The sequence below is a fragment of the Palaemon carinicauda genome, chromosome 30, assembly GCF_036898095.1.
Source record: "Palaemon carinicauda isolate YSFRI2023 chromosome 30, ASM3689809v2, whole genome shotgun sequence".
Lineage (NCBI taxonomy): Eukaryota > Metazoa > Arthropoda > Malacostraca > Decapoda > Palaemonidae > Palaemon > Palaemon carinicauda.
The window spans coordinates 70,375,545-70,387,156 of NC_090754.1; the positions used below are offsets into that span (position 1 = coordinate 70,375,545).

The 11,612-nt window shown below is 40.9% G+C and overlaps 1 protein-coding gene across 2 annotated transcripts in view; it reads right to left on the minus strand.

Annotated features, from left to right (window-relative positions):
- The window catches only part of LOC137623258 (E3 ubiquitin-protein ligase RNF170-like), a 71,739-nt gene extending 60,801 nt beyond the window's left edge, over window positions 1-10,938 (minus strand). For both annotated transcript variants that reach the window (XM_068354013.1, XM_068354012.1), the window contains exon 1: window positions 10,822-10,938. The gene's annotated coding sequence lies outside the window, so the exon portion shown is untranslated. The remainder of the gene's footprint in view (window positions 1-10,821) is intronic.
- Between the last annotated feature and the right edge of the window lie 674 nt (window positions 10,939-11,612).

Consider the following 11,612-nt stretch of genomic DNA (forward strand, 5'->3'; position numbering starts at 1 on the left):
AAAATATGATAGGTTACAACATGTAGACTTTTAAAACCTTCCCTTTAACTTAATGCATACAGTACGTACATTACTAAACTATAAAACAGGCAGTAAGAATATTAAAGTAAAAAATAAAGATTGTTACTGTACTCACCACGAAAGAAGTTGAAGAAAAACTTGAATGGTGATGGCGATGAATTTGCTGCACAGTAGAAATGATGATGATGAAGCTGATGATGTGTTCTACTGTGCAATCAATGATAGTATTTTACGTCTCTTCAGACGGAGGTGTCTTTTCCTGGGACACCTCTTCAACTTCTTCCTGGGAAACTTCTTCAATTTCTTCCGAAGGCGTACTAGCAGGAGGAACTGGCTCTTTTTTGCGAGGCTGGAAGAACATTGTGATCGGAAGTTGTTGCCGCTGCTTCTTTTTTCGATCCAAGAGCATCCTGTAGGGAGTCATGATGTCATCGACCTTGTTGGAGAATTGCATCGAGCGAACCATATCCTCGTCCCACTCTTGTAACATTTCTTTCGCCTCCTTGATATGGTTGCAGAACTTGGCAAGCCGTTCTAATGTTAAGCCCGTTTCTTCGACATTTTCTTGGGTCTCTTCCTGGGTATCACTCTCTTCCTCACTTGCCGATTTCGTCAGGTCTTCGAGGTCTGCGTCAGTTAGGGGCTGGGAATGGCAGTCCAACAACTCGTCGACGTCTTCAGTCGTCATGTCGCCAAACCCGTCACCTCCAATTATGGCAGCCAACTGCACAGATTTCCGTATTGCAGAGTGTTGGATTTCCGACGGAGTAAATCCCTTGTCGTCGTAAACAATATCGGGCCACAACTTCTTCCAGCTCGCATTCACGGTTGCAGGTTTCATCTCTTGAAGTGCCTTCTGAATATTCTGCAGGCACGTAGCTATGGTGTACTGCCGCCAGTACGCCTTCAAGTTGAAATTTTCATCCTCGTCATCTTGGGCAGCATCCACACACGCAACGAGGTCCGCCAAGGTATTCTTCGTGTAGAGGGCCTTGAACGCCCTGATAACCCCCTGGTCCATCGGTTGAATTAATGACGTGGTGTTGGGTGGCAGGAACTCAACCTGAATGCCCTCATGCGACAGGTCAGTTGCGTGTCCACCAGCGTTATCCATAAGGAGAAGGATCTTGAATGGCAAGCCCTTCTCTACGAGATATTTGCTGACTTGCGGGATAAAACACTGGTGGAACCAGTTGGAGGTCAGCATCTTCGTAATCCATGCTTTTTGATTATGCATCCAGTACACGGGAAGGAGATTCTTATTTTTATTTTTCAAAGCGCGAGGATTTTTCGACTTATAAATAAGCCCCGGCTTTAACAAAAATCCAGCAGCATTGCCACACATCACGAGGGTAACGCGATCCTTGAATGCCTTAAAGCCAGAGGCTTTGGCTTCCTCTTTGAACAGGAAAGTTCGCGACGGCATTCTCTTCCAAAACAAGCCAGTCTCATCCATATTAAAGACTTGTTCCGGCTTGTATCCACCTTCGGCGATAATATTCTTGAACGTCTGGTTCACGTAAGTTTCAGCAGCGGCAGTGTCAGCGGACGCAGACTCCCCATGCAGGGAAACGCTTTTCAGGGCGAAGCGTTTCTGAAACTTCGCGAACCATCCTTTGCTTGCGGAAAAACGTTTCTGAGGCTGGGAATCAGTGGATGTCCCTGGTTGAGGATCATCTGCATCATCATCATCTTCAGCATGGTTGCCGTCGTCGTCTTTAGGTTCCTTTGCAGCAAAATTCTCATATAAACTCAAAGCCTTTGTTTGGATGGTGTTCGTATCCAACGCTATGTTCTTCTTCCGGCAGTCGGCAATCCACACAGCTAAAGCACCTTCCATGCGTACGATCGTTTTATTACGCGTTGTAACGACTCGCTTCGCTGATCTGCTAAAGGTGATTGCAGCCGTCTTTCTAATGTTCGCCTCGTCCTTTTTGATATAGCGAACGGTGGATTCGTTGATGCCAAAATGGCGGCCGGCGGCCGCGTAACTTCTACCATCTTTTAACATGTCGAGAAGCGTAACCTTCTCAGCTATCGTCATCATCCTTCGGTGGCGTTTAGGCTCACTACCAGCCTTAAGAGAAGCAGAACGCTTGGGAGCCATTACAGTAGGATTTACGTACAGTACTGTAACAAAAAGTTCAACTTAAAAAGGTCGCACACAGCACAGATTAAACTTCACAAACTTAAGAACGTCTACTCAGCGATACGCGGTAAGAGAAAGTGAACGATCCAGCCCCGCGAGAACTTTGATGCTGCGGGTAGAAGATGCGGGCAAAACACCAATCACAGGCTAGATAACAAAACTTGAGTTCTGATTCGTCATCTATCAGCGCTTGAACCAATCACAACCCGTCTTACAGTACTATGATGCGTTGGTTACTCATAGAAGATGCCCCGCGCATACTGAACGTACGTAGATTAAGTACAATACCGTAATAATAATAAATAATGATAATAATACTGTACAGTAATAATAATAATAATAATGATAATAATAATAACAATAATAATTTTATTAACAACAACAACAATAATAATAATAACAATAATAAAAATTTACGTACGCTATTTTACGCCTCTCTCTCTCTCTCTCTCTCTCTCTCTCTCTCTCTCTCTCTCTCTCTCTCTCTCTCTCTCTCTCTCTCTCTCTCTCTCTCTCTCGTACGCTTATTCGAAATGTGATTTTTGCAACAAAGAATATTATTGGATGCAGTACTGTACTACGTACGTATACATACAAAAGATTCATGGAAAAGAAGCACATCCATTACAGTACACACCATTCTAATATGGTACGACTGCATCTGATTTGCGTTTCATGTTCGATTTAATTTTACTACGTACTGAATTATCGTATGATCACATTCTCTTTTCGTGTTTTATTTCTTTCTGTGCTGAATTATATATCATATGTAATGCAATGAACAATCAGTAAGAGCAGATATTACTAATTACAGTATTAATGGAATTACAGGTAACAAAATATCGTATTTGGGGGTCTTCAGATTTCGCGGTATTTTCGAATTTTCCGGAAAATCCACGATATGTATATATATATGGGTTATGGAAAAACCCCGCGAAGTGGTGAATCCGCGATTGTCGAACCGCGAAGTAGCGAGGGTTCACTGTACCTTCTTTACGTGTGGCTGACGTAGAAGGTCTACCCTTAGAGGAAGACTACTGGGAACGTCTACTAACCATCGAAGTATCTCGGTGAACCATTCTCTTGCGGGCCAGAGGGAAGCAACTAACGTCAACCTTGTCCCTTCGTGAGAGGCGAACTTCTGCAGTACCTTGTTGACAATCTTGAACGGTGGGAATGCGTAGAGATCCAGATGTGACCAATCTAGGAGGAAAGCATCTATATGTATTGCTGCTGGGTCCGGGACTGGAGAGCAATAGATTGGAAGCCTCTTGGTCAGCGAGGTTGCAAAGAGATCTATGGATGGTTTTACCCCAAGTGGCCCAAAGTCTCTTGCACACATCCTTGTGGAGGGTCCATTCGGTTGGAATTACTTGCCCTTTCCGACTGAGACAATCTGCTATGACGTTCAAGTCGCCTTGGATGAACCTCGTTACTAGGGAGATGTCTTGACCTTTTGACCAGATGAGCAGGTCCCTTGCGATCTCGTACAACGTCAGTGAGTGGGTACCTCCTTGTTTGGAGATGTACGCCAAGGCCGTGGTGATGTCCGAGTTAACTTCCACCACTTTGCCTTGAAGGAGAGACTTGAAGCTTTTCAAGGCCAGATGTACTGCCAACAGCTCCTTGCAGTTGATATGCATGCTCCTCTGACTCAAGTTCCACAGTCCTGAGCATTCCCGACCGTCTAGTGTCGCGCCCCAGCCCACGTCCGATGCGTCCGAGAAGAGAACGTGGTTGGGAGTCTGAACAGCCAGGGGAAGACCCTCTCTTAGGTTGATATTGTCCTTCCACCAAGTCAGACAAGACTTTATCTTTTCGGAAACCGGGATCGAGACCGCTTCTAGCGTCTTGTCCTTTTTCCAGTGAAAAGCTAGATGGTATTGAAGAGGACGGAGGTGTAGTCTTCCTAGTGACACAAATTGTTCCACGGATGACAGCGTCCCTACCAGACTCATCCACAGCCTGACTAAGCAGCGTTCCTTCTTCAGCATCTTCTGGATGGATAGCAGGGCTTGATCTATTCTGGGGGCTGATCGTCTTGTTGTTCAGCAACGTCCTCATCAGAGGGTTCCTCATCCGAAAACTGACGAGGAAACGGCAACGGAGTGGGCAACGTCTGGCTCGCTGAGTCCGGTCGCACTGGTGCATGCGTGACGGAGCCGGACGCAACATCATGGAACTGCTGCACAGTCTGTGAACTGTCAACAACCATGAGTGCGCGAGGAAGCACTGGAAAGTTAATCAAAGAGGCCTAATAAGGGCGGAGAGATATAAAATATATATAGGAAAATCTATAACGTGATAAGATAATTACTAAAAGCCTAAACACACTTCCGTCTAAGGGAAGGGTCGGCCATTTAAAAGTGAAAGAAAGTCCATACTCTCTTTGTCACCATAATTAAATCTATCCAAAACGAGTTCAAGATTTAAGATGAAGATAAAACACCTGCATAGCGAAAGCTCAAAACTAGAATATAGTACTTCACCAAATAGATGTGAAAAACTCCAGTTTAGCAACAGCGAGTAAAGTACGTCTTGTCGACACCTCGACAGAGAGAAAATTGAGTCTTTGTTTACATTGAGAGCTGGGTATCTGGTCGACAGATGGCGCTGTTGGGCACACCCGCAACCTGTGTAGCGATCGCTGGCGAGTTTTTCCGTAGAGTTGCCTGTCGAGCAACAGAGTTGCAGCTATATAATCACCGGCTAAGTTAAATATTGAAAAATAAAGAATGTTTATATATATATTACAAGTATAAGAAAAAGTAAATAAAAGACAAAAGCATTAATGGCTGTCAAAGCGAGGGTGGGAGCAGACACGTCTGCTCATCACCCGAGCCAAAAGTAAAGTGAGCTAGTCACTGGTGTGTGAGGGGGGGAGGGGTAGCTAGTTAGCGAGGGGGTAGTAAACCCTCGTTAAAATTCTAATGGCTCGTCATTTCAGCTACGCCGAAAGTAATACCCTAATTAAATACCACACGAACATCAATGTTAATAATGTTGAACAGTAGTATCGAAACTGATAAAACAGACATCTCAATTAAGTTAAACTGTACTGTATTTCTAGTTTCATTGATACATTACTGTATACATTTTGTAATAAAAATATATCTGTAAAGCTGTAGTGTATCTAAATACTGCCTTGATACTTTATTCAATACTGTATCAGAACTACAGTATATACCCAGTTGTTAAGCTGATCTGTAAATATTTCTGGGATTAATTGTACTGTATCAGTACAGTATTGATGTTATAATGAAAATAGATTACATGAAAGTTTAGTAGTCTCTTCAAAAGACATTTCCGTAACTTCAAACCAATTACAGCACTGTGCTGGGTATCCTACTTAGGAACATTTTTCTCCACTTATAGGTTACTATAGACTAGGCTGGCCACAGTAACCATTTAAAACATTTGGTATTTCAGAGAAGACATGGAACCTAAATATCCTGCATAAAATTTACCCAATGTAATTGGTCTTCTAATTTTTAAAAAGATATAGCTTTAATGCTAAAAGATATCTCATAAACCCCTGACAAATACCGAAACTTTCTTCAAACATGTTTCCACTTTCAGCCATTTTGACCTAATGCTATGACTTCAGCGAGATACTGTATCTACATATCTGGATTTTAGTCATCTGTTGAAATAATTTTTTTACAATTAGGTTAATTACTGTATTTAAATACTTACCAAGTTCATTTCTGTTCCTTCCAGATGCAGTCACCTAATCTTGAAGAAACTACAGTCAGCCCTCCTTATTCGCAGGGTTAGGTAACAGAGACAAGCGCAAAAGCAAGAATCCACGAATAGGGTGGGTTAACTCCTAACCTACTAACTCACTGTCCATTGCTTATGTGCTTCAACCTCTGCTTGGGTTTGAGATTTGACTTCTGTTTACCACAATCCCCAGATTACAGCAAAATGCGAGAATCCAATTTTGGTTCTGAAACAACTGCCTCTCCAAGGAAGCCAGGATTAACCAATCGTCAGGATATATCAACAGAGGTATCCCTCGCAAATGGGCCCAATCGGCTACTAAGATAAACACCTGAGTGAACACCTGGGGAGAAATACGCAGTCCAAAGAAGAGTCTCGAACTGGTACACCCTACCGTAGAGGGAGAAGTGGAGATACAGTACTTTCTAGAGGATGATAAACAGTCACTTGAAAGTACATGTCCTTCAAGTCTACCTAAAGCTTGAAGTGTCCATCTCTGATCGAAGACAGCGCAGACCGTTCTGTTTCTATCCTGACCTTTATTTAACGAACGAGCTTGTTTAGCGATGAGATGCTGATGAGCAGTCTCCAAGCCCCAGTCAACTTCTCCACTAGGAAGTGTTGAGACTTGTCTCAAACAACCCTGTTTGCATTCTTCTCAAGCACAATGTCCACCTCTGCCCACAATGTCAGAGTTTTCAGTGATGTTGGATGATCCACCAAGAACTCCATCAGAAACTCAGATAGGCAGGCTGGCAGTCCTGCAAGTAACTGTCCTAAAGGACAATCATTACCCAAGACTTGGCCCTGTGTCTCTGCCAAGTGGTGAGTTGGGCATTCCCCTACTCTCGGTAGTGGGAGAGGCGGAATGCCGGTATCAACGTTTCCCTCTTCCTTCCCTCCTGCCAGTGCCACTCATAAAAGAAGGTTGTGGTGCTCGAAAAGCTGTGGACACACATGCTTTTTTCAGGATGAGGTTGTTACCGTTACTGACCGGGTTCTTGGAGGGGGACACTACCCTTCCTTAATCCTGGTCCTGTAGACTTGACTGCACCCGAAGGTTTGGCTGTGGCTCTCTTGAAAGAGACAGTGAGATGGATCAGGGAGTCCTGGAAAGCAGTCCTCCAAGATTCCACCGCCAACTGCACACAACTCCCAGGCTCGTTAGCGCTTGAATCGTACCGCAAGGTATTGGGAAATTGCTTCTAGCCTTTCACCTTTGGCACAATGATACAGGATTGTTAGAGCCTGAATCACATTGTTAGGAAGTGAGAGATCACTAGTACAAGCAAACCCTCTCAAGTGAAATAAAACTTTCACCCTTGTGCTGCAATCCAGGGTTGCTGAGAGCTTGGATCTCTTGCAAGCCTGGTCGTGACGCGCTGAGAGATTGCTTGTTTCAAGCAAACCTCTAACTGATATACGTTGTGAGGAGTTGAGAGATAAATTGTTTGAAGCAAACCTCTCAGCTGAAAAATAACTTTAACCTTTGGCGCCAAGATCCAAGTTTGCTGGAGCTTAAATTGTGTCGCAAGGAGTGAGAGATGGCTTGCTATAAGCAAAATGCTAAGGTGAAAGAAAGCTTTCACCTTGGGGGCCCCAATCCAGGCTCACTAGACCTTGAATCATGGTGCAAGCTTGACTCGCAAGGGGTTAAGAGATTGCTTGCATTAAGCAATAACTCTCAAGTGAACGGAAAAACTTAAACTTTTTGTGCCACGAGCAAGGCTTGCTGGAGCTTGAATTGCATCGCAAGAAGGTGAGAGATTGCTTGTATTGACCAAACTCTCAGGTGAAAGGCAGCTTTAACTTTTGACACCAACAACTACTGAGGCAGCCTCCAGGTTCCCTAGTAACTCCAAAGAGGCGTAGCACACTCATTGATAAGAAGAATGCTTCCGAGTTGCCTGGTTAGATAAACTACCAGGATAGGTCTGTAAGTCATGCTAGCAACCTCATAGGGCCGGCGGGCTCAGAGGGAGAAAAAGGTAAGCATATCTCTCAAGTGAAAGACTAACTTACACTCAAGTGTCCTAAGGCACCAAGAGGTAGCTTAAAAAGCCAACCTTCCAAACTGCTTTTTGCTGCCTGCTTCCAATAAATAAGGCTGAAACATTGGCTCAACAGCACTTGCTAAGACTCAAGTTGATCACGTGTGTCCGCCGATAGATCGCCAACACAGACGGAACAGACTTTCTCCCCAAAGGATTTCTAATCCTAAGACTTCAGAGAAGTCTAACTCCAAGGCAGTAAAGATAAGCCTCAGACTACAGTTGCTCAAACCTTTACGTAACAACCTAAAGAGTTAATGACATCCTGAGTCAAATTAAGTTTCCATCTTAAGGAAAAAATCCCCGACGCAAGTGTCAATGAGAAAAAATATCAAAATCATTTGCCATAGCCAGCGAATGTGGAAAGAGATGTCTGTCTCCAACCACGAGCAAGATCAAAATAAAAAAGATACGAGTAAGGTTGGGGACTACTTCTTTCCACTACCACTGGTAACAATCGGAATATTTGTTGACGTAACAAAGTTTTATAGCCGTTTGCCAGCTTGCTCTAACATCTATATCCAGAATAGAGAGCAAAGAGTTTGTATTCTTGTCAGAAAAACTGTATTTTGCAAATTATAGAAGTTTTAAAATCCTAAAAGTTACGGAAAAAAAACACATTTTAAAAGAGAATAACATAAAGTCACAATCTAACCCAAGGTTCCCTCCTAACATTGGAAATCAAAGTCTGAACTACAACACCACTTGTCAAGAATTTTAGGAACTGTTCTCAAGAGTTTCCCATATCACTATTATTATTATTATTACATGCTAAGCTATAACCCTAGTTGGAAAAGCAGAATGCTAAATGCCCAATAGTCCGATATAGATAACCGAGTATCAATAAGTTATTTTCAACAAAAGTATCCAGGTTATTAATAGTCCCCAAAGGTAAAATTATAGAACAGCATAATAAATGGTTTGTAGAAAGTGAGCATTTTTCTAATGAATTTTGCTGTTTTGAAAATTTTTTATAATTCAGGTGGAATTCCATAGGTTTTGGGCTATGATGGGCCGTCTACCATAACTGAAAGGTATGGCTTTGCGCTAGGAAATCGTAATCATTTATGTTCAAAACATCATAAAATATACCGTGTACCAGTCAAATTGTATGATATTTAAACTAACTATTTAAAACTTTGTTTCTGCCAGTCATCATCATAAAAAACAGCAATTGTAATAAAAAACCAATTACCACAATAAAATCCAAGTAATAGTAATGAAATACAGTCAAAACACTGGAGTATTTGTTTGCCAGGACTTTGACACATAGAAAACATGATTTTCCATCCCATTTTCTATGGAGTCATTCATAGAAATGTTTATCGTATTACAAATACATCCTTGATAAATTGAGCTAATGATTTATTGGTTTACTCTGCCGTATGCTTTCTTTGCTCGCGATTTAACAATATCTCATTGATTCTATGTTCTGGCAAGCGGAACATATTTCGCAATGCATGTTACCCCTCTGGCCTAATATTTCTATGTTAATTTTCAAATATACAAACTAAACGAAGGACTAAATACACACTTAACAATGGGGCGAGTTGTAGCTTTGCTTTCCAGCCTCTGTTCAAACCAGGACTTGGCTTCCATTTCCCATTATAGGACTGATTATATCACACTATTCTACCCTAACCTTTCATTATTATGACAAATAAATTAAGAGTAAAACAAATAACCAAGAGGTTTAGAATATAAAACATCGGGTCCTTTATTCTGTTCGAACGAGTAACTTACGACATATCACCAATGAGTGTGATTGATTGAAAGTTTTCTGGCATCCTGACCCAATGGGTGTGAGCTAAACCCCACCCCTAACTAAATAGCGGTAGGTGGTTATACCTCGCTAAAATTTTTATGGCTAGTTTCTAGCTTTGCCAAAAGTATTCCATATTCTCTATAAGGAGCGAAAGGTTTTATATTAAGTGTCGGAACAAAGGGATTGTTTTATTAAAATCCATAATAGTGTATTTGCAAAGATCTATTCTACTATGGGAGTTAAAATGCCATAACTAATATTGCACTGTTCTATAATTAAACCCCCGATTTGATGTTATTGGTTCCAAGATCATGGGCATGAAGAGATCTATTAGATTGTCACTTCCAAAGTCATAACTAATATTGTATTTTTTTTTTATATATATATAAAACTAGACATTATCGATGGCATTACAATAATTTTAATTTTGCAATTACATGTGAACCATACATGTAAACATAGGCTATGTTGTTTGTATTTACAGTACTTGCAATTCCAGTTAAATATTGACTTTGGCTACATGTTATCAGTTTAATTTTTGCAATCATTCAAGCTATTGGGGTGTATGTATGATAGTGGCCATCTGTAAGCATTATTATGGCTAACTTAGAATATGGCAGTGTAAGGAGGGTCGCATGGGGGCCTTAGGGGGGGGGGGGGGCATTAGGTAAGTAGGTAAGGTTAGGGGGGAAAGTTTAGTTTAGTTGATGACCATTTTTAAATCCACACGGGAAGAACTGGCCGATGATGTGCAAAGGCTCCAATGTATTTAAATGACATCAGGTTACTCCTCATTTACCATATTTTTCTGGGTCCATTCTATAGTAAGCCCTTAAGCTCTCTTTCCTGTTACTTGGGCTACTTACCATTGCATTGAGCCAATTCGGTGTTGGCAGGGATTTATACTTCTCAAAAGTGATACACATACCACGAATTAATTAAATTTGCAATTTTATTTAACACAGCCGTAGTTTGATCACATTATATTAGACTAACTAATCTATAATAGGCCACTGAGCTTACATAGCATAACACCTGTTTTAAAATGAAAGTTCGTGGTGTATGAGAAAGAAAAATGGAACTTAAATTCTAAATAATTCAGTTTCACTTACGAGTAAGAAGTGTCAAGACAGCTTTGCCACAGAAAGTAAATGAAAGGTTGAGATTATGATATAAAAATAACACTAAGGCTACCACCACTGTCTACCTTCAGCTTATTTGCATTTGGAAGAAAATAGGAAGTTGAGCATCTTATTTATTTTTCGAATAAAACTTAACACATACGTTGATAGCATGTTATAAATTGATATTTTATTTTTTTAATTTTTCTAGTTATTATTTTTTTTGCAGTTTATTTACCTTTCTCATATTTCAAACAAATCCTTCCTTAAAATATCATACTAATGTCTCATTTTAATATGCCGCGTGTTTTAAACCCCAAACTTATGAATAGGTGCTCAAGAAATAGAAAATAATGTTGATGCTGAAGTGACTGTAATTCATGGTTAATAACATAACAGAATCCTGGTAGGATTAATACTACGGGATAATATGAATCAATAGTAAAAATAAAAGACAGTAGGGGCTTCTGAAAATGACGACACCTGTGGGACGGATGACGTGAGGACTGAGGGGTGACTCAGACTCAGTGCCACATGAAAATAATTCAGATTTAGCAGGTAGATTATTTTCATGTTCAGTAATAAAATACGTTTCTATATCTTATTGTATACTTATCGTAGCTTTATCAGTTTGTATACAGAAGTGTAAAGTATTCCTTCCACCATTTGAGTTCATGAGAAAGTATAGGTGGCACCACTGTTTTTGTTTATGTTCTAGGAACTGTCGAAAATATGAATGAAATCTTTTCTCAAAGGTAAGCTTTATTTGGGGGTGTTTTATT